Source organism: Hypanus sabinus, chromosome 8 (genome assembly GCF_030144855.1).
Source record: "Hypanus sabinus isolate sHypSab1 chromosome 8, sHypSab1.hap1, whole genome shotgun sequence".
NCBI lineage: Eukaryota > Metazoa > Chordata > Chondrichthyes > Myliobatiformes > Dasyatidae > Hypanus > Hypanus sabinus.
In genome coordinates, this window is record NC_082713.1 from 34,011,752 (window position 1) to 34,035,988 (window position 24,237).

Below are 24,237 nucleotides of genomic sequence, written 5' to 3' on the forward strand. Positions count from 1 at the left end.
AGCATTTCTAATTTACTTGCTTCTTAAAATAAGTAATTGGTTAAAAAACTGGCTAACCCAGGGTTTCTGCACATTGTGAAATAAATTCAGAGAGCTCCGGAGATGCCTTTGTCAGAGAGCATATCCATAAAAAAGGGAAAAGTCAAGTTAACATTTTAGGTGGATTAGAATACTCTGACAAAGATACTCTACAAGAAAAAATCTTTTTTTAAAGAAGCATTTCTAGCACTACTTAAGGTATTTCCTATGCAATAAATAGAGTTTTATTACCAGTAAGTAAATATTCTGTTACTTTTAAATTATGTTTAATTACACACTTCAAATATCCTTTTTTAAAAATTTACCAGATTTCAGAAATCTTAATTGGGTTGATTTTATTAAGTAGAGAGCAGTGCAAGAGATTCTTGCAGAAACCAGCCTTAGAAATGTATTTACAATAAAATCAGGTTGTGATTCAGGAAGAGATGTACAAACAACAAAATTATATCAAATGTAATTTTCTAGCCAGAGCTAGAAAAAGTCACTTTCTCTAAAATACGTATGCTTCATGACAAAAGCACAACTCTAATTACGGGAGCTGCAAAAGGGGTCTCTTTGCTGTCTGCCACGTGCAATGTTATTGCTAAGGTCCTCTTCAACAACTTCCTTGCAGTGGCTGAAAAGCTGCTCATTGTATCACAACATGGATTCAGTCCGTCTCAGTGTACCATGGACATGATCTTCACTTCCTATCATCTCCAACAGACCTGTGGGGAAGAGCATTAATTCATTATAATGTGATCTTCGTTATCCCAGTCTTCAGTTACATCTATCAGGAGGATCTGTGGAGCATTCTGCACAGATTTAGCAGTCTATAGAAATTTATCTCTGTGTTACATCTGCAACATGGTGGTGTGCAGGTCCACAATAAGAGCTGACTAGTGTCAAGGTAGGATGTGTCATCACTCAAAAACCTCAGTCAGTCTTTCTCACTGCAGGACTATAACTATCTTCTAGCAGTTCTCTGGAGTGGAGCTACTGGCCAATTGTTAAACTGCTCTATTACCAATTTTGTTAAGAAACTAAGAGGAAATATTCAAGTCATATATGCCATAACCAGGCCTCAGAAGCCTCTAGTCACTGCTGGGATGTTTTTGACAGAACGCATTTTTAAATGAGTTCTGTTATTCAAAGTGACAGACAGACTACTTTAATTTTTTAAAAAATAAAAGATTAACATATCAGAACATAAAGGTGTGATTATAAGTATTACAATAAGAAAAGAAATAATCAATTTACTTTTTTTCCCCCTCCTAATCTCCAACTTGGGAGAAACCATTCAAATGAAATTTCTGATCTGCCTGCCATTGGATCCCCAAGAAAGATTACTCAGCATTACTCTGGGACAATCCCAGCACATATGGGCTCCATCTTCAACTTCTACTGGATACTCACAAATCTAGGACTTGGGAACAGTTTATTGCTGCTAGTTCCCTTTAGACCTTCTACCCGCAGTCAGCTCAAATCAGCCCAACATCTGCCACTACTTCACAGTTCAGTCGAAAGCGAATTCTAAGCACGAAGATTTCTGCTCAGGAATGACGGCACCCTTGGGTTTGAAATGACCACCATTAACAGCAATTGATTTAATATCACCATATTGAAGTGTAATGTGAATTCCATCTGGTTGAACATATCATCTAATTTTAGGCCATTTACATTACCTTACAGATGGCTGTCTACAAAATGCTAATTTATTAATAATACCTGAACTTGTTTCAGTACAATATTTCCAGTATTATACTCAAACTCCTGTGCCCAATTCTACCAACAGTTCTATCATATTTATTCTAGTTATACATGTTATTGAATCATGCAGATGGACATGTCTATTGTAAATTTTACAGTTCATGACTGGAAATGGACTATTTTTACCCAGTCATCATGCTAACATAACTTGACTCATTTTCAGTGTTTTATTTTAGCTAATCTGACACTGTCTTAGCAATGCTATCAGAGTTCAAAAAATTCAATGGCAAGCATAATATTTAATTTGTCAGTCAATCCATAAACCATGTTACATTCAGTATATAATGCTTTTAATAACAGGTACTCTTTCTTTTTCATTTTGTGTTACAGCTGACCTATGCTGATGCCACGCAAAACAAAGGAACACTGTCCGTAATTGGGAGCATTGCAGAAAAGGGCCGTGCCATGACCCCTGACTACCTGCGGTCACTGCACGCTGTACCGGGAGTCAGACATGGTACCAGAGTGGCTGATGGTGCACCAGACTTTTCATAATAAACTGAATACTCCTTCAGTGCCTTATGGAACATAATGGAGAATCACGACAATGCAACTCATCATTCAGAATCACAATAAGCATCTAGCTTGCTTGAAAATACAGGGCAGAGTCTTAAAAAAAATCTAGCTTCTCTGTGAAATTATATACTGGAATAAAATCAATTTAGTTCAGCAAAAAGCCATCATTTGATAACACAAGATTTTCAGAGGAAAGGTTTCATGTATAAAATACCTGAACAATAATATTGGAGCTCATTACTTTGAGCGCCAGTGTAGTTTTGCCTCACAACAATTAAAATGAGAAATTGGCAAAGTACTCAAAGTGCAAACACGAGTATGCAATATAAATTAAGTGTGAAACAGTTCCTTCAATAACTAGCAGTTATGTTAATCAACAAAGGTTTCTTGCAAGGAACAATGGCAAAATTCTTACATGACATCTTTTCTGTGAGGGGAAAATGTAGAGTTCTATGATTTTCTTAATACAACCCAAGCTGTTCAGTAAGGTACCTACATATTAATTACCTCTATTAATAATACAATATGGGGGATTCAGTGGGTTAAAATCCAGTCTGTGGAGAAGAGGACTGTCATGATGTCAAACTGAATGTGAATAATCACATACAATGATGGCCTACTTTTATATAGGAGCAAATAGGTTTAACCTTTCCCTCTCTGAATATTCTCAAGTGTCTGATCATTGAGAAGATGTGAATCTATAGTGACCTGATCAGGTGAGAAGGGGTTAATCAGAGTGCTATACACAAAGTGTCTATATAAAAACAAAATGATTTTTTTAAGGGATTATATGAACAGAAATCATGTAGATTTATTGATTTGTGTCAGTTTTCAAGGGTGAAATCTTCACGGAGGTGAAGGATTTGAGTTCTTTTCATTCTTTTAAAACTTGCATGTATAAAAGTAATTGCCTACACTTCCCGCTTTTAACTTCAAGCTGTAGAAGTTAAGCTATAGTCACAAAGATGTTTTTGTTAAAACTGCACATTGCCAAACTCAGAAATGTTAATGAGCAAATTAGCAAATATTTAAAGCATAAAGATGCATGAGTGGATATCAATTACAAAGCCTCAGAAATGAGGTATTGTAAAAGAAAGGTTTTAATACATTTTGTAAATAAACTGTATAGAAAAAAGGAGTTTGCAAATGACTGACCAAACAGTATGCCTCCATTTTTTTTCATTAACATCTTTATTGTTGATACATTTATCATATTTTCAGTGAGTTCTTTTACCTTTTCTGAGAGTGTAACAGCAGTTACACAACCATCTCTCCTTTAGTCCTTCAAATTGCTGCCTCCCTCCCATTTCTCAATGCAATCTCAATGTGGGTGTATTATCCAGATGTCAGAAGAGCCAGCTTTAGTTAAGTAAATGTAGAGTCCGGGCCCTGTTTATTGGTAGCCGTCCTGCTCTGTATATCTGTCTTTTATTCAACAGGAAATATAAAAGCGTCTGCACTACTTACTGCAACACACACAAAATGCTGGAGGAATTCAGCAGGTCAGGTAGCATCCATCAAAATGAATAACCAGTTGGCATTTCGGGCCAAGACCATTCTTCAGGACTCTTATTACTGATTTTTAAACTTGACACATTCAAAAGCCCTTCTATAGTGCTTACTCTTTGATGTGAATATGGAGAGTGTTAACTGTAATATTTCACTCACTGGGGCGAAATTTTACTGAATTCATGTTGTCACAAAAGATTTGCTTGAAATCGATTCAGATGTTGGCTGCTATCAGATTTTTTAAAAAAAAAACACATTGAGATAACCATGCATTGTTGATCCTTAAATAGATTTCAAGGTATAAACTCCATTCCAGACAAATTTTTATAATACACTGCACTGTTCTCCCAAATTGCCTCACCCTAAGAACAGCTCCATAACAATTTAGCAAAGGAAATAAGTAAGTCTTTGGTTATGGTATCAAATTAAAGCTTCCTGCTAAGGCCCAACAAGCTGGCTAGATATGTAATGCCTGAAGTTATCCTAGCAAGTTTGCATGCACATGCAATTTCAGTGACTCTTGAAGACAGTTTTTCTTAGCTGGTTCCGTGCCCTAACAGTCAAAAAATTATTAATATGAAACAAATCAAAGCATTTTTTTCCTTAAAGACAGTGGTAGCTTTAATCACAGTTTATGAAATTCAATGTTAGAAGGTTTGAACTCTGTTCTGAGGATGTTGTAAATATCTAGAGTTATTGATTTATAAAGTCATTCCATACAAGTCATTAATCTTGGGCTCCATTCCTTATGCCTCCTACCACATGACTGCTCTGATATTTTGTGTGCAAAAATCATAATTTCAAAGAAATATAATAGATAAGATTGTTACAAATCTAAGTAAATGTTCATATACATGTAAAAGTATTTAAATGATCAATCTGAAAGAAGTACCTCAGACACTTGAGCCTAATGTCAGACTAATAGCCATGTTGTCTCTCAATAAAAATCTAACAAGAAAGTGTGGACACACCTATTCACACCAAGAAATCAATCTACTTAAGAGTTCTTTGCTGAAACTCTCCAAACTACAGTCAATAAGTTTGAAGGTGAAAAGTGTCAGGTTGAACTTAATCAATTTACAAAGTACAAATCCACAATATATCCATAAATTGTTTCAAGATATTTTCATATTAATGTTATTCAAAGCAACCCAAGAATGGACAGTGTAACAACCAAAAGTTGCACCAAGTCATCCTACCAAAAATGGAATTGGGAATCACTGCTGAGGAAGAGCAACATTATTCTTTGCCTATATCTAACCAATGCTGCATACTGACCTGGGCAAGGGCATTCCTGTCAATAGGCAATTCTTACCTCTAGCCTATCACTAACATCCTTTAACTTCAATACTGACATTTCACTAAATACTATTATAATTTATATAATAATGTATCAAACCCTACAATTGAAGAAATATCATATTGGACTGCAACAAGCCTTGTGTTACTTTTACTGGCATTACCACCTATAAATTATAAACAGATTGATGCAAAGGTATACAAGTTACAAGCACAGTTTCAAAGCTATTAAAAGACTGTATTTGCAGGGTGAAAAGCGATATGCAGTCCAGTAACTCAGTTTTATGTAGCTGTTGGAAATGGAAACACTGTACTTAAGGTTTAAAAATTCTATTGTGCAAAGACATTAACTCAGCTTTATTCCTTCACAGGGGTGTGACAGCATCACAGCTCTACACAATTTCACAGTTTAATGCCACTGCCCCAAGGATCTTGCTTTTAGAATGGAAATGTCTACTGTCATGCCAGGGTCCCACTTTGAATTACATCACCTGATAATTTAAACACTCGTATATTTTGTGAAAATCTGTTATGAGAACTTACCATGTCATTTTTGTTACAGTTATTCCCATTGAATGCTATTAAATTGTTGTCAATTTGCATTATTTCTACAACTGTATATGATATAGAATAGGATTCCATTAAGTTTAATTTTTATTTATCTGCTGCATTTCAAAAGATCAAAGGTTTCTGTTTCTCATGAAATTGAGCCCTTCCAGAGCCGCAGCAGCCTTTGAAAAGCACAGAAAGCTTTTACAACGATGGCATTTTATTTACATATATATATATTTTAAAAAATGACAGATTCTGTTGTTGTTGCCACCCAGTTTGGTAAAATTCCCTTCAACTGTGTTAACTGGATTTGTTTTCTAGTTTGTATAGAAACATGTATAATGGCCTAATTTTAATGTAATCATATGTTAAGGAGAAGAGAAAAACTAAAGTGGCCCAAATCAATCAATTCTAATTTATGAAAGAAAAATAAATCCTCAATCCCAATTATGTAGCAGTTCTCCTTTTTAAGTGTTACACAAAGCATGACATGACACATGAAACTCCATTATGGAATATCTTTGCAATTGAGAAGGTATATTCCAACCGTTGTCAGTTATAGTAGGGAAACGGTTCTCAGTGGTGAAATTGTAGAAGTGTTTGCTTGAAAAAAGTTTTAATATTTTAAGGTCTTTATTTCAGATAACTTTAATGTTAAAGCAAAAGGAATTATAACTGAACAAAGATAGTAGGGCTGATTTATCTATTTTTATTTAGCGATATAGTGCAGAGTTGGACCTTTGAGCTGTGCTGCACAACCCCGGACAAACCCTATTAACCCTAACCCAACCACCAGACAATTTACAATGACCATTTAACCTACCTGATACGTCTTTGGACTGTGGGAGGAAACCAGAGTATCCGGGGAAAACCCACGCATTCCACAGAGAGTATGCATAGAATCCTTACAGTATGGCAGCAGAATTGAACTCCAAACTGCAGAACACTCCGAGCTGTAGCAGCATCACATTAACTACTACTCTGCTGTGGCACCCATATGTTTTCATGTGTAGTCTAGGGCACTTACACCCTCATCAGCTGGAGAATATGATTTCTAGAAAACCTGGCATCCAGGTACATAGCAAAATGGGGTGCCATCACTTAGTGAGAGGAGATTGCTTTTACTTTTAATTTCAGACAGAAAGACCCATTCTCCCCAGGGCTACCACAGCAGTGCCAGAGAAGCAGTTGAAGCCACATCAACAGATCCTGTTTCCCTCGGGCTGAAAAGTGCCTAAAACCGTTCTACAGAAGACCTTGAAGAAAGTGGAAGACAATGCCAATTTTGCACCAACCAATCAGGACATGTGCTCAATACTAGAACTCTGTTTTCTTTTTTTATTTACCAGCAATGTTCCTTGGCACCCATTCCCAAACACAGCTAACCTTCACTACATTCTTCACCAATATATGGACACCATTGTAGTCTCTTCTGCCAGTCATGTTCTCACCATGTTCTTGTCCTTTCATCAATGACCTACTGTGTTTGGCTTCAATCCAAAGGTGGTTCCTATCACCCTATTCCTATTTCAGAACTCATTTCTTCAGGATTATTTATTCTGCAACATGCATTAATGGCGCATATGAAACCAACCCACATATTTTCACAACCCTCTTCAAAAGCTCATCCTTTACCCACTTCATCATTCACTTCAGACATGAAATGAAGGTGGGTGAATTCACATCCAAGCCCTCATCCAGATGTGGTAGGAATCTATGTCATTATGAAGACCACAGAGAGTCAATGCAAAGAGTAAATCCTGAATGCCTACCCACATCACTTTACTTTCCTCAAGAAAATACCCTGAAAAATGTTGGAGCTTGGCAGCCTGATATGACCTGCACTACCAAGCATCAGTTCTGGTTTAGCTTTCCATGAAAAACCAAGTTTTATCCCTATTCAATTGTTCTAGGTTCATCTTCTTCTGTAGAAGCTACACCAGCCACTATATCCCTCCCCCCCCCCCCTTTGATCACCTAAACAGAAATGGTAAGTGGGAAAGATGTTAAAATAGAGTCAATATCCAATACATTACATAACACTATAGGACAGAGACAGCAACTAGAAGAAACAACAGCCTAGGAAACATTTTCTGCAGGATAATTTAACACAGTCTTCAAAGCTAATGAAGTGGGTAGTTGACAAAAAGCAGCCCCTTTGTGTCTGAGAATACAGAGGAAATTGCTTCCAGTTTGTGTACTGGTGAGTCCAAGCATTAACATTGTGTAGGGCATCCAGTTGTTTCCTTGGATGCTACATCCAACCACACTCACTAAACCTCTGTCACCCATGCCTGCAGGTTGATCCTAGGCCATATTGTTAACATTCAAGTACTAGATTCTGCTTTGATTTGGAGTAGAGAGACTATTCAAGTCTAGTGACGTGTGCCCAGTAACACTTCAAACAGGGTCACAAAATTCCTGAAAATGATCAGCCAAATTCAGGCCCGCAGTCCCAGAAATAAATCGATCAGCAAAGTTCAATGACCTCAATTTCAGAGTTTCAGGACCAGAATGTTACTTTAGTCCTGAGCTTGAAGAGTTGTTATGGTTTTGACTATCATCTCTTCTACTAATTCACTCAATTGACACTTTTTTGTCAAAGATGTTCAATTCAAGAACTGCCATGAACAACTATTAAGTTCTACCAGTATAGACAATCATTTTTTGATTCGGCACAGACATAGTCTTTTTAACCTGAATACACAATTACTTTTGATGGCCGTTTGGAGCTCATGTTTTGAAATTCACGTTTGAAATATGATGCTGGAAGAGGAAGTTGTCAAGTCACCACTTCTCAGTCAATTCAAACAATAAAGGGGAGTTTCCATAACTAGCTTTGATAATGAATTCATGAACTTCTGAAGACTCAAACACACATGCGTGAAATAATAAGGAAAAATCTGGGCAATGAAGAAATAAAAGGACCAATAAAAAGGATTTCTTCTGGATTTTCTGCTGAATCAGAGTCAGAATCTGATTCTGAAATGGTAAGTGGCCAGAGGATTTTAAAGCCAAACTAACATTCATTAGAAATCTAATTTTGTACTGCAATTACATTTTAATAATTGTATTTTTGGGAAACTATCCCAACTTTGATGTGGTTTAAGACCAGAAAATGTAGAAGCAGAATTGGACTACTTGGTCCTTCGAGGTTGCTCTGCAATTCAAACGTGACTGATTTATTATTCCCTCTCAACCCCAGTCTCTTGCCTTCTCAAAGTTAAAAATTCATACTAACTTGATTATCGAAGTACATATGTCACCATATACTACCCTGATTCATTTCCTTGTAGCCATTCACAGTAGAACAAAGAAATAAAGTAGAATCAATGAAAAACTACACGTAAGCAGAGACTGACAAACAAAATGCAAAAGAAGACAAACTCAAAGTTCAAAGTAAACTCATTATCAAGTGCATATATGGCACCAGATACAGCCCTGAGATTCATTTTCTTGCATGCATGCTCCGTAAATAAGAAGCATATTAGAGTCAATGAAAAACTGCATCCAACTGGGCAGACAAACAACTAATGTTCAAAAGACAACAAACTATGCAAATACAGAAGGAAAAATAATAATAAATAAGCAAAAGATATCAAGAACATGAGAAAATGCTAACAGAAAAAGAGCATATGATAATAACGACAAATAAATAATTCTGAGAACATTAATTGAAGATTCCTTGAAAGTAATTCCATGTGTTGTGAAATCAGTTGAGCTGTTGAGGTGAGTGAAGATTTCCACACTGATTGCCTGATGATTGAAGGGCAATATCTGTTCCTGGACCTGGTTTGTGTTCTCCCTGTACCCTTTGGCACCCTTTCTAATCAAGAGCATTTCAACCTCCACTTTAAATAAACTCAGCAGCTTGGCCTCCACAGTGTCTGTGGCAATAAGTTGCACAGATTCACCATCCAATGCCTTATGAAGCCTCAGAATTTATCATTGTTTTTATATTCTAGTCCATTGAAAATGAAAGCCAGCATTGCATTTGCCGTTCTAACTACTGACTCAACCTACAAGTTAATTTTAGGAATCCTGCACTAAGACTCCCAAGCCCCTTTGGACTTCCAATTTCTGAATTTCCTTCCTATTTAGAAAATAATCAATGCCTTTATTTCTTTAAGTGCATTAACATACACTTCCCTACACAGTATTCCAGCTGCCAATTCTTTGCCCTTTCTTTCAAATGCTCCAAGCCTTCTGCAGATCCCCTGTTTCCTCAACACTACCTGTCACTCCACCTACCTTGGTATTATCTACAAACTTGGCAAAATGCCATGAATTCCATCATCCAAGTCACTGACATAAAGTGAAAAACACAACCCATGTGAAACACCACTAAGAATCCTTTTATTTGCACTGCCTTCTACCAGTCAGCCAATCCTCTATTCATTGTAGACCCTGTAATACCGTTGGCTCTTATCTTGTTTAGCAGCCTCACGTGCAGCATCTTGTCAAAGACCTTCTGAAAATCCCAGTAAACACAATCCACTGACTCTCATTTGTCTATTCTGCCTGTTAATTCAAAGAATTCCAACAGATTTGTCAGGCAAGATTTCCCCTTAAGGAAATCATGCTGACTCTGGACCATTTTATCATGTGCTTTTGGTGTGTAAGGTTTTTAAATTCCCTTCCTCCTTATGGGCAGCACAGTATTATAATGCTTAGCACAATGCTTTACAGTACAGGCGACCAGGGTTTAATTCCCGGTGCTACCTGCAAGGAGTTTGTACGCTCCCCCAGTGACCGTGTAGGTTTTCTCTGGGTGCTCCTGTTTCCTCCCATAGTCCAAAGTACTGGCTGGTAGGTTAAAGGATCATTACAAATTGTCCCATGTTTAGGCTAGGATTAAATTAGGGGATTGTTGGGCAGCACAGCTCAAAGGACTGGAAGGGCCTATTCCGCACACCATCTCAACAAATAAATAAATATGCCCTGGTTAAGATTTCTACTGATATGCTGTGAGGTATTTTATTTTAGCAGTTTTCTGTAAAACCAGTGCGTCCTTCTGGTAAAGTGTGTCTTGGCTTCAGTTAAAGATAAAGGGCCATGTTGACCAATTTAGAAATGTTGTGCCAGCCATTCAAGATTGTGGGATGTAGAGAAGGTTCTAGAGAGAGATGGGCGGGAAGAGATTTCCGAAGGACAGTAGTCTGGTTTGGGGTCCTTCTGGCAGGAGCTGCAGAGCAGGGCACAAGGGAAGATGCCACAGAATGCCATTGGATGGAGAGTCCCTGTTACAAGAAGTGCATTGTGCAGATGGATTGTCCAAGGAGGAAGGGCCAGTACTCCTGAGAGAGCCAGTCCATTCGCAATGGTCTTTGAGAGAAATTTGGACAGTGGCAGGTGCTTTCACACAGACCGTGGATCCAACACGCGAGTAAAGCAATACATGATTCGGAACAAGAAGGCAGTGGGAGAGCACCTAAGGATTTCCAGCGGGAAGACATTTTGAGTTCTTGGGTGAAGAGAGAGGGCCAGACTGCACAGGTGCGTGACGTCAGCCAGTTGAGTGCAAACAGTTTAAAACGAAGGCAGCTGGGTCCAGCGGACAGCAGAGTGATAGGGCTTTGACGGTAACGGGATGAAGTGAGGCAGTTGTTGATTGCAAAAGAAAGTAGTATGTGTGTGAGGCCAGTTTTCTGTGGTCGGTGTCAGATGTGGGAGGTCCTGGAGTCTCCCGGCATCCCGGACAACCACATCTGCACCCGGTGCATCGAGATGAAACTCCTAAGAGACCGCAAGGGAATTGGACTTGCAGCTTGATGACCGTCATCTGGTCAGGGAGAATGAGGAGTTGATAGAGAGGAGTTACAGGCAGGTGGTCACTCCGGGGCCATGGGGGCCAGAGAAATGGGTCACAGTCAGGAGAGGGAAGGGGAAGAGTCAGGTACTAGAGAGTACCCCTGCGGCTGTACCCCTTGACAATAAGTACTCCTGTTTGAGTACTGTTGAGGGCATAGCCTACCTGGGGGAAGCGACAGTGGCCACGCCTCTGGAACAAAGTCTGGCCATATGGATCAGAAGGGTAGGGAAAGGAAGAGGAGGGCAGTCATGATAGGGGACTCTATAGTCAAGGGGTCAGACAGGCGATTCTGTGGACGCAGGAAAGAAACTCGGATGGTAGTTTGCCTCCAAGGTGCCAGGACATTTCTGATCACGTCCAAGATATCCTGTGGTGGGAGGGAGAACAGCCAGAGGTCATGGTACATATTGGTACCAATGACATAGGAAGGAAAAGGGACGAGGTCCTGAAAGAAGACTACAGGGAGTTAGGAAGGAAGTTGAAAAGCAGGACCTCAAAGGTAGTAATCTCAGGATTACTGCTTGTGCCACGCGACAGTGGGAATAGGAATAGAATGAGGTAGAGGATAAATACGTGGCTGAGGGGGTGGAGCAGTGAGCAGGGATTCAGATTTCTGGATCATTGGGATCTCTTTTGGGGCAGGTGTGACCTGTACAAAAAGGACGGGTTGCACTTGAATCCCAGGGGGACAAATATCCTGGCGGGAAGGTTTGATAGAGCTGTTGGGGAGGGTTTAAACTAATTTGGCAGGGGATGGGAATCAGAATGTGAGTGCAGGGATTAAGGTAAAAGGACAAGGGCATGATGCTAAGAGTTCTGAGTTGATGAGGAAGGACAGGCAGGGGACAGAACATAATTGCAGCCAGTTAAAGGGGTTGAAATGTGTCTATTTCAATGCTAGGAGTATTAGGAACAAGGAGGATGAACTTCGAGCATGGATTATTATGTGGGACTACGATGTTGTGGCCGTTTCTGAAACTTGGTTGGAGGAAGGGCAGGATTGGATAATGCATGTCCCCGGGTTCAGGTGTTTTAAAAGGAATAGGATGGGAGGTAGAAAGGGGTGGAGTGGCATTGCTGGTCAGGATAGTATCACAGCTATAGAAAGGGAGGACACTGCAGAAGGAGTGTCCACAGAGTCCGTTTGGGTGGAAGTCAGAAATAGGAAGGGATCAATCACTGTGCTGGGAATAGTCTATAGGCCCCGGGACACCGAGGAGCAGATAAGCAGGCAGATTTTAGAATGGTGCAGGAAATACAGTGTAGTAGTTATGGGTGATTTCAACTTCCCTCATATTGACTGGCACCTCCTGAGTGCAAGGGGGATAGATGGGGCTGAAATTGCCAGGTGTGTTCAAGAAGGATTCCTGACACAGTATGTGGACCAGCCGATGAGAAGAGAGGCCATACTGGATCTAGTTCTGGGTAATGAACCTGGTCAGGTGACAGACCTCTTGTTGGGGGAGCATTTTGGTGAGAGTGACTACAACTCCCTTAGCTCCAGCTTAGCTATGGAAAGGGATAAAATCAGACGAAATGGTAAAGTGCTTAACTGGGGAAGGGCTAACATTGAAGGGATGAGGCAGGAACTAGCGAGAGTAAATTGGAAACATATGTTCAAAGGGGAAAGCACAGAAGTAATGTGGGAGAAGTTTAGGGACCACTTGAGCTGGGTTCAGGATAGGTTTGTCCCACTGAGGCAAGGAAAAAATGGTAAGAAAACGGAATCGTGGCTGACAAAACATGTGAGGCAACTCATCAAGAGGAAAGTGGAAGCATATGGTAGGTATAAGAAGCAGAAGTAGGAGACACTTATGAGAAATATAGGGTAACCAGGAAGGAGCTAAAGAAAGGACTTAGGAGAGCTTGAAGGGGGCATAAGAAGGCCTTGGCATGTAGGATTAAGGAGAACCCCAAGGCGTTCTATGTGTATGTGAAGAATAGGAGGATGATGAGAACGAAGGTGGGACCGCTAAAGGATAAAGAGGGCAACATGTGCCTGGAGGCAGAGGAGGTTGGGGTGGACCTAAATGAATACTTTGCTTCAGTATTCACAAGTGAAAAGGATCTTGATCAGGATGAGGTTGAAGTAGAGCGGGCCTGTGTACTGGACAATGTGGAGATTAAGGAAGAAGAAGTGCTGGATCTTCTTAAAAACATTAAGATTGATAAATCCCCAGGGCCGGTTATGATACATCCCTGATTGTTGTGGGAATTGAGAGAAGAGATCGCAGGAGCATTAGCTATGATCTTTGAATCCTTTTTGGCTACAGGCGAAGTGCCAGAGGACTGAAGAATGGCAAATGTAGTTCTCTTGTTTAAAAAAGGTAATAGGGAGAAACCTGGGAACTATAGACCGGTGAGTCTTACGTCTGCAAACTACTGGAAAGGATTCTTAAGGATAGTATCTACGAGCATTTGGAGAAGTACAGTCTACTCATGGGTAGTCAACATGGCTTTGTGAAGGGAAGATCATGCCTCATGAGCCTGACTGATTTTCTTGAAGAGGTAACAAAAGAAATTGATGTGGTCTACATGGACTTTAGCAAGGCATTTGACAAGGTCCCTCATGTGAGACTCATCCAGAAAGTCATAGAGGCATGGGATAAGTGGAACCTTGGCTGTTTGGATAAAAAATTGGCTTAAAGGAAGAAAGCAGAGGGTAGTTGTGGAAGGAAAGTATTCTGCCTGGAGGTCGGTGACTAGTGCAGTGCTGCAGGGATCTGTCCTGGGGCCCCTGCTATTTGTGATTTTTATAATGACCTAGATGTAGAGGTGGAAGGATGAGTGAGTAAATTTGCAGATGACATGAAGATTGGAGGAGTTGTGGATGGAGCTATAGGTTGTCGAAGTTTACAAGAGGATATAGACAGGCTGCAGAGTTGGGCAGAAAAATGGCAGATGGAGTTCAATCTGGACAAGTGTGAGGTGATGCATTTTGGAAGGACAAACCAGAAGACTGAGTGCAGGATCAATAGTCAGTTACTTAAGAGTGTGAATGAACAAAGGGACCTTGGGGTTCAAATCCATACATCCCTCAAGGTCGCTGCACAGGTTGATAGGGTGGTTAAGAAGGCCTATGGGATGCTAGGCTTCATTAACAGGAGGACTGAGTTCAAGAGTAGAGAGGTCATGTTGCAACTCTACAAATCTCTGGTGAGACCGCACTTAGAGTATTGTGTTCAATTCTGGTCACCTCATTATAGGAAGGATGTGGAAGCTGTGGAGAGGGTGCAGAGGAGATTTACCAGGGTGTTGTCTGGTTTGGAGAACAATTCATATAAAGCAAGGTTAGCAGAGCTGGGACTTTTCTCTTCGGACCGTAGAAGAATGAGAAGGGACAATAAATGTCTACAAGATTATGAGAGGCATAGATAGGGTGGATAGTCAGTACCTGTTTCCCAGGGCACCAATAGCAAACACCAGAGGGCATATGTACAAAATTAAGGGAGAGAAGTTTAGGGGAGTCATCAGTGGTAAGGTTTTTACACAAAGGGTTGTGAGTGCCTGGAATGACTTGCCAGGGATGGTGGTGGAGGCTAAAACATTAGGGGTATTTAAGAGCCTCTTGGACAGGCACATGGATGAAAGAAAAATGGAGGGTTATGGGGTAGTGTGGGTTTGTTACTTTTTTAAAAAAAAAGGATTATATGGGTTGGCACAACATAGAGGGCTGAAGGGCCTGTACTGTGCTGTAGTGTTCTATGGTTCTATGTAACATCACAACATTCCTGTTTGATTAAACCCCAAATCATACCAACCCTAGATATGCATTGCTTATGAATGGCTGCTTTTTCAGAGCTGAGTCATGTGGCTGTCAGCAGAATGAGCTAGTGAGCCAAGTTGGTGTACGAGACCTGGTGAGAGTGTTACAGTAGGTTAATTGGTCATTGTAAATTGTCCCATGTTTAGGCTAGGATTAAATTGGGGATTGCTGGGCAGCATGCTGTATCTCAATCAATCAATAAATATTAATGGTTTGATTACTCCAATACGTGACTAGTTGGTTGCTGAAGAATTCCGTCAAATTTAAACCTGTAATGAGACCCTTTCAGCCATGTGAAGCAATTATTAAGTTACTTTTTCTTCCTTTTAGTACCTTTAGACATCTGTGAGAAACCTTAGTGAATTACCCTAGGAGATGATCAAATTAATTGGACCCAACTGAGCAGAGAAATTTCTCCACCATGGGATTTCACGTCACTGCAGACTGACCTCCTTTCCACAGTACACTAAACACAAGGACATACTCATTAACAGAAGAACATCCCATGCTCCTTCATCCTAGCTTTGACTGTTGTTGCTCAAGCAAGAAGAAATAAAATCAGCTTCATTGGAATATTTAGCATTTAAGTGACTCTCTGAGAATCTCTCAGGATGCAAACCCCAAATAAATATGCACACACAGTCCCAACATCTTGCCTCTGAGGGGTAAGTTTGGGACAGGCCCCATCAATTCCTCAAAAATCCCCGGAGATACTGGAAACCCTCACAATTTACCAGAAAGCTCAGTCCAAACCTGGAAAATTCCCAAATAGACTGACTACAACTTTCACCTTGAGACTTCAGCAGACAAAGCAACAGTCTCAAAATTTGACTGGATGCACAGGTTTCTCAGTCATGAGTAGGGCTCCAGTTTCCAATTTTAAAAAAGCAGCAACTATTCATATATTGCACAAAATTACATCACCTACTGCAGCAAGAAACACAATCGGGCATTCAGGACCCATAGCTTTGTAGGGTGAATATATTTGTGGAATTAATATTGTACCTTGGGCATCACGATAGCATAGTGGTAGCGGGGCATCAGAGCTTAGAGTTCAATCCAGTGTACCCTGTAAGGTGTTTGTACATCTTCCCTATGGAGCGTATGGGCTTCCTCCAGGTGCTCCTCCGACAGTCCAAAACCACCAGCTAGGAAATTAATTTGTCATTGTAAATTACCCTGTAATGAGGCTAGAGTTAAATCAGTAGGCTACCTGCACAACCGCTCAAAGGCCCAAAGGACCTATTCCAGCTGTATCTCTAAATTTACTTTTTGTTGTTGTTGGTTTTTTCTTTTAAAAGTGTTTTACTTGGATCACTTCTGGTGCACAGACAGGGAAGTCCACACTATACCAAGGCGTGGTCTGCCACTAGCCAAAGATTCTCCACAGAACCATCAGAAGATCAGTGTGTTCTGATTCAATGAATCACAAGGACAGAAGGAGAAGTGCAGAAAGATATACAGCTTCTTCCTTCCCTCTCCATGACATGATGTATTCTGCCTCAGCCACACCTCTTCCATTTACCATTCTACATTTGGCTGAATTGTGTTCTGATTCCTCTATGTGTTAGTGATTCCACCCTGGTGGAATGTGGCATATTTCACATAAGTCACTTTTAATTTTGGGCACCCTAGTAATATTTATTTCTTCAGTGCTTCTTTGTCAAGTCTCACTGACCTCTCTGCCAAAGGCATGTGCTTGAGACCGAGCAACACACACAAAATGCTGGAGGAGCTTAACAGGCCAGGCAGCATCTATGGAGAAGAGTACAGTCGACATTTCAGGCCAAGGCCCTTCTTCCCGAGTCCACCATTTAGTGTATGTTGCTTGGATTTCCAGCTTCTGCAGATTTTTTCTTGTTTGTGCTTGAGACCAGATTATTTCATAAACCCTTGAATAGTATTGGTATCGGTGACTTGTTAAACAAGAGAAAATTTGTGACAAAATCCTGAAAGGACATACCACCAGACTCAAGGATAGCTTCTATTCCACTGTCATCAGGTTCTTATACAGACTTCTCGTGAGATAAGGTGGACTCGTAACCTCACCTTCTACCTCATTATAATCTTGTACTACACATTTTTCAGTAGCTTTTACACTTTATTCTGCATTGTTATTGTTTTACATTATTCTACCTCAATGCACTGTGTAATGATTTGGTCTGTATGACCAGTATGACAAACAAGCTTTTCACTGTATCTTGGCACATGTGACAATAATAAACCAACATCAAACCAAATCTCTTTCTCCAGCACATACAGTAGATTGGTTAATTTATCTAACTCAATACAAATATTGTCTTCATAACTTGTAGTTCCTGTGAGGCATTCTGCATATTTTCCCAAAAATAAATCTGTATCATTTTGAAGTATCCATGCTGAACATATTTTTCTAACCTAGATTCCATTTTCTGTGTCAACCTTTGCCCACTACTGGTGTTGGTTTAATATCATTAGCAAGAATAGTGGTTACTTTAGTTATTGTAACTGACTATATATTTCTAGTCTAAAATCTTCAGCAGTTCATTTGAATACGAATATTGAAAATCTTACAACAAAGTGGTAGCTTTACCAATAATATTACTGGTAATCTTATTATTTAGAATGTTTAGTTATCTAAATTTAAATACCTAGCATGTAAGACTGGGAGACAGATGGAAAGAGTGACAGACAGACAGAGGCAGAATGAGAGACAGACAGGGAGAGAGTGTGAGAGAGACAGACTGAAAGAATGCGAGACAGAGAAAGACGGAGGGAGAAGCAGACAGACAGAAAGAGTAAGAGACATATATAGACAGATAAAGGTGAGAGAGAGAGAGAGAGAGAGAGAGAGAGAGAGAAAGAGAGAGATGGAGATGGGGAAGCATTTGAATACTTGTCTTTGAATCATTAATGTAATGTTAACCACTATGCCACCAATGTTGATAAACAGGACAAGACATCGTAGAATATACAGGACAAAAGGAGACAGCCCATTGTTTAAACCTCTGTACATTTCATTACATTGCATTGTTTTGAACCATGTATCTATCCTATTTCTGCTTTATCAATACTATCCATGTCCACTGTTTCTGAAGTAACATGCTGCAGAGGTTTATCCTTTACAGTGCAAAGCACTGAATTCCAAATTGTCCATTAACCTTCAGTGTGGTAAGTGAAATCATTCTTTTCAGTTCAGTTAATACACATTCCAAACAATTAGTTTGATTTCCAGCTGAACCATGGACGGATATTGACATTAGAAGCAATCAAGCATGTGTTACCAGTCTGCTCGGTCCTCCTGCCTGGTGTGAAATACCTTGCTAAAGAGCAGAGATATACAAAATCATGAAATGATTAAACAGAAGCTAACAATGGACAAACATTGTAAGCCGGTAGTCATACAAGGATTACTATTTAATAGAGATCTATGTATTCATTCATTGTGAATTGGATGGCCAGCAATTAATTTCAAAGAGAACTTCAGCATTTTCAGCAAAACAAATGTTTCTTTTTTAGAACTGATGCCTCCCTCCTTATAAGATGCAATTTCCTGGATGAGTCTTTGTGAATAAAAATATAATGGTGAATTGTACAGTTATCCTATCTCAGTGAGCTGGGAATAAATTAATAATAGTCACAGTAATATTTTTTTTGAATTTGGCAATAGCTGAGGCAGCTGCCTTTCTGCCCATGGCAGTGTGTTAAAGAGAGAGTTATTTGAGAAGCCTTCCCAAAACACTGATGGATTTATTTTACAAGAACTAAATTGATGGAGGATGGTTCAGAGCCAGAGCTTTGTGCCTGTTGTTCCAAGCTTGCATTACTCTGATGAGTCAGACCCTGTAATAGCCTTCCCTAGTGGACTCTGATCACACATCCTGTCATATTACACCATGGATTATCTGACATTAAACACTATAAGTCCAATCTACCAGTGACGACTACACCATGAACCGTCAGTCCGCTGGGCCCCAAATCCATTCATTGAAATATGCACAACTCACTTGATTCGGTTTGTTGTAAACACCGTCCAGAAACTCAATGTCACTGGAGATGCGGGCTTGATTTTGGAGTGTGCCACTGGGATTAGAATTCCACCCTCCAGCTCTTTGTGCTGCTGTACTAATGAATGAAGCAGTGGAACAGATTTCCAGATTTTCTTTATAGAAACCTTCTACTCCCATGATCCCTGCCAACATGACTTAAAACAGCCCAATTATGACAATGTGATATTACTTATGTAAGACACACTTCACCTAACCTGCATTGGAATGTTTTTATCTGCACTGGAACCTCCTGCCTGTCAATATTGAGGGAGCCTCTTCAGCACAAGTTCCAATTGCTGAAAAAGTAGATGAACATTTAAAGGACATCTTAATAAGCATATGGATAGGAAAGGTTTAGAGGGATATGACCAAGCATGAGCAAATAGGACTGGCTTAGGGACTGGATTTTGGTCGACGTAGATAAGTTGGCTCAGTAGGCCCATTTCCACAACGTCTTATTTAAGTTACTCGGTCATCAACGCTTTCTCAGTGTGACTCCAGGTGGAGAATATATATGTGGTCTGTCAAAGCCCAACTGAATCCCAAAAAAAACACAAATACTTATATCTATATCTACCCATATTTTCAGTGAGAAAGCCATTATATGAATAAGAAAGCTCTTCAATGCCCTGAGGTCCGAAATTGATAAGAGCTACAATTGCCTATCATCAATCACACCACATTAGAAATAAGAGATACAGGCACGTTTAGCATCTACACAAGCCTGTGGGCTATGTGAGACTACCCATACCTGGAGATCATCTGGTAGTACAATAGTTTTAGCTGAAGTAAAATTATTTCTTACATTTAATAATTCGTACTATCCTTTTCTTCCAATATCAGCAATGCTTGTACAAGAACACAGAAGTAATTTGTACTTATTAAAATAATGAGAGTTTCTAACAATCTGAGTAACTTCAATGGAACAGACATTGTTCAAAGAACTTCTTATCAATGGAAATGTGGCAACTTTATTCCACTAAAGTCATGCAACCTCTTTTCTGGAGTGGAATAAAGATTCTGAGGTGATAAGCAATGTATGGTATTGGAATGGGAAGGGTGATGGTGGCTCAGGAACTCAGGGAAAAAAAAGAGTAAAAGGGATCCTATTAAACTGACAATACTAACATGATTTCTGAGTCAGCCATTTACCAAGTCAACTGGCACAGCCAGGAGGAAGGTTCTCAGTCAAGACTACAAACATGGAGTGGGAATAATGCAGGGAGTTAGAAGAAATAAATTGTGAAAAGAGTCAAGAAATCAAAATGCTGAAGATGTCAGCAGGGCATGCTGAATCTACAGAGAGAAGGGGATACAGTAGTCAACTCTTTGGATCAAAACTCAGCATCAGGACTGAGAGCACAGAGAGAAGAAAGCCAGCATATTGAAGTTGAGAGGGACAGATGAGACAAGAGGCTTGCAGGTAATAGGTGGAAGCCAATGAGGGGAGGTTGGGATTACAGGCAGATGGATTCAATGAGAGAGGGAAAGAAGAATTGTACAAATGCAGTCTGGGAGGTGATAGGTGGAACCAGATAAGGGAGGAATGATAGTCATGGAATCAGAAGGAGATAGAAAAGGTGAAACAAGGAAAAAATAACAGGTAAATAGGTATGAATGATAATAGTTGGAACTAGGTGTATGAGATTGTTGGATGTAGGTAATGAAAGGGAGATAGATGAAAAAGGTAATATAAGGAGACAGAGACCTTGAGTGGACAATTGGTAGTGGATAAGATTCAGTAAGTGATTGGCATACCTTAAATTGGAAAATTCAATGTTCACACCACTGAGCTACTGGATAACCAAGTAGAATATGAGTAGAGTTATTCGTGTTTGCATTTGACCTCACCATGGCAGTGAAGGAGGCCAGGAACAGACCACATGGGAATGGGAAAGGGAGAAGAACTGTAGCAGGTGCACTCGAAAATAGTGGTCCAGTCTACACTTGGTCTCACCAGTATAGAAGAGGTAATGTTATAAGCATTAAATGCAATAAACTGGATAGGAGGAGGTGAATGTGAGTGCCTGCCTCACCCAGAGAGGCTGCCTATGTCGCTGGATGATAGTGAAGGAAGCGGTTGCAATTTCTACAGGGGAACGGGGATGAATAAATGAGAAGGGATCAGCAGACCAAGGAGTGAAAAGATATTTAGGTCAGAAGCAGAGCTGCAAATGAGAAAAGTTTACAGATCCTGGGGTATCATGCAGATTGGTTTGAATAAGAGGTAGAGGAGAGTGAAAACACTCCTGAACTCAAGTTCTTTCTCAAGCTATCCACCCGAAGAGATTCTCAAGAAATCCCCAAGAACCCCATGCATTAGGGTTAGCACAAAAAGCCATAATCTGATCAAATTTGAACCAAGCATTTTTAGCAAAGCATTTGCCTCTTAAGAATGGGGTAGTACACAACAACCTCTTGTTAAAGATCGCTGCATGAAAATTGAAGAGTCTTTGTTAAAGGTGTATGAAGTCAAGTTTTACCTTCTGAAACTCTTTACCAAGTGCTACCCCATCCCAGATCAACATGCAGGAAATTTTCACACAAAGCATTTGTTCCAGTGGGATTCTGACCAGTTCTGTATCCATATTATTGGCTAAGAATTCTCTTATGATGTCTTTTGTAATGTTTTTCTCTTTCCTGCCTGGATTTGTGGGCTTCCAAATGAATATCCTTGGACTGGCCAAACCCTGTTCACTTTTGAAGAAAATGGTACACCAGCAAATGTCAAATGCTGGGCTCTGAATATGAACAGTTTTTCTGAAGATAAATAAGATTCAATGGGTTTTATAAATTCAAATGGAAGTGGTTATTTTGTGCAAAAAGTGTTGAATTACCTGCAAAGTGTTATTTGAATAAAGTCAAGCCTTCTTGATTTGAGAGCCTGAGTTAACACAAAAAGCAGGCTTCAACATCTCACAGTTAACAAGAACTTCAATATACAGTATATTATATACTATATTCCACACCATTATTCAATTTGACACTTGCTTTCAACTTCCCAGTTAGTGAGTTTCATTATGGGAAAGTTCAAAGTTGCTTAACATGTGAATCCATCAATATAAATGCCTCCAACATGATAAATCAAAGTCATAACTTAAACTCCCTTTTCTCTATTAACTTGCTTGTCTTTTTTGTGTTTTTAGCAAAATTCACAATTGCCTTCAAAAGTATGCATCAAGCAAAGAGTTGCTTCGCACAATTGACCTTCAAAATGTTACGGGAAACATTTTCTTGCTCTTCATCTTCTCCAGATACAGGCAGTCCCCAGGTTACGTACAAGTTTCGTTCCTGAGTCAGTCTTTAAGTCGGATTTGTACGGAAGTCAGAATCAGTACATCTGGTATTATTTAGCGTCAGTCATACGTTTGTCTTAGTATATATTTTACCTTTCTATGCATATAAAACACTTAAGAAATGCATGTATTCCAATAATTAAACCACTGCGTTGCTTAGTAATAATTGTAGCTTTCATCGGGGCAGCGCCTTTCACATGCTCCATTATTCTCACTTTATCCGTTATCCTTTAAAATTGTTCCGATTGTTGACGGACTGTAGCTTAACACTTTTCCAATGACCGATGGCCTTTCACCTCTTTCCAAACGCTTTATTATTTCCACTTTATTTTCAATCACGATCGCTTCCTGTCAATGGAACAGAAACACTGTGGGCGGCGGGTCCCGATCTGCGCCGGCTCCCAAGGTCCGCTGGGTCCTAAGGACCACCGCACTGAGCCAGGCTAAATGGGACAAGTGGGGGCTGTGCTGGGTTTGGGTATTTGATCATCCACAATATTTCACGTGGGGATTTAAACTGGAGGTGGCAGTGTTTTTTTTTACGAGGTCGAGTTGCAAACTCGACATCAACCCAGCACAGATGGTACGGGAGTCACCGGATCGACATCAACCCGGCACGGGAACGGTCTATCACTGGATCGAACTCTGGAAACTCCGTTCTCCAGCCCGGCGCTGATCTCACTTCGCCACCAGCCAACAGGAACAGGGAGGAGGGGTGTGGGTGGGGTCAGGGTGAATCTTACTAAGAAAATTTTAAGCCAAATACAAAGTTAAACGCTCAACATAATGTCAACGGCAACGACTTAAGATGGCGGACGGCATCATGATCCAACTTAAAATGGCGGACAACATTCTCCTTCCTCAGTTCGTAAGTACGAGTTTCCGTAAGTCAGACGTTCGTAACTCGGGGACTACCTGTATCTCAAAATTGGGTGTTCTTGTGTTCCTGTTTCTCTCATTTATTAATGATATACCACCAAGTCACCTGGTCACCAAATAACGGCAGCTTTCCTTTAGATTTGAAAATTACAGAAGCTCCTGATTTAAGCGTAGTTAATTCTAATCTATTTCACAGCAATCTGCAAAAAAAAATCATCAGTGGAGTTTGTCCCCACCTATTTTTGTTTCTCTGTAAACACCAAAGACCAATAAGAACAGGAGGAAGATGTACATTGGTTCTTGCTGGAGGAGTTGTATAGATGCTAACAGAATCCAGGACCTCATCACGAGCAACCGCATAACAAGCATAACTGAGAATCAACAGACTGTTCTGTCATAAAGAACATGACAATACATTACCTTGTCCTTTCACAATATTCCACTTTCCACAGAGATCATTGAGTCAGATGTAGAAGTTCTGGGAATAGAACTTCATCTCTTCTACCACCAGCTAAAGTCAAGTCAAGTTTATTCTCATTATGTATATAACCATATACTGTATATAGAAATAAGACAACGTTTCTTTGAACCAGGGTAAAGCACAGTAGTACACATAGCACACTATAACTTATGAAAGTAAGGATAAAATCAACAGATGAATCACACATAAATAACAAACTAAAGTTTACTAATATTAAATATTGTAAGGTATGGAACAAATTAGCCAGTGACATTTTGAATACAATGTAGCAGGGAGTTCAGAAGCCCAATGGCCTGGGGGAAGAAACTGTT

General features: G+C 39.9%; 1 protein-coding gene and 1 long non-coding RNA gene across 5 annotated transcripts in view; one reads left to right on the forward strand and one right to left on the reverse strand.

The window, feature by feature from the left end:
* LOC132398034 (glutamate receptor 3-like) overlaps positions 1-2,258 on the forward strand; it is a 373,054-nt gene extending 370,796 nt beyond the window's left edge. For 2 of the 3 annotated variants that reach the window (XM_059976944.1, XM_059976943.1), the window contains exon 15: positions 1-238. This exon is cut by the window's left edge and continues 524 nt beyond it. The gene's annotated coding sequence lies outside the window, so the exon portion shown is untranslated. Of the gene's footprint in view, positions 239-2,118 lie in introns of those variants that run through there. The other variant, XM_059976942.1, reaches the window with a different exon arrangement.
* Positions 341-18,526, reverse strand: LOC132398035 (uncharacterized). 2 transcript variants are annotated; one of them, XR_009513521.1, is made up of 3 exons: positions 18,506-18,526; positions 16,248-16,390; positions 341-746 (listed from the first exon to the last, which is right to left on the reverse strand). It is a non-coding gene; the product is annotated as an uncharacterized LOC132398035 (long non-coding RNA). The 2 variants fall into 2 exon arrangements; XR_009513522.1 differs by lacking the exon at positions 18,506-18,526 and adding an exon at positions 17,873-18,029.
* Positions 18,527-24,237: the final 5,711 nt, after the last annotated feature.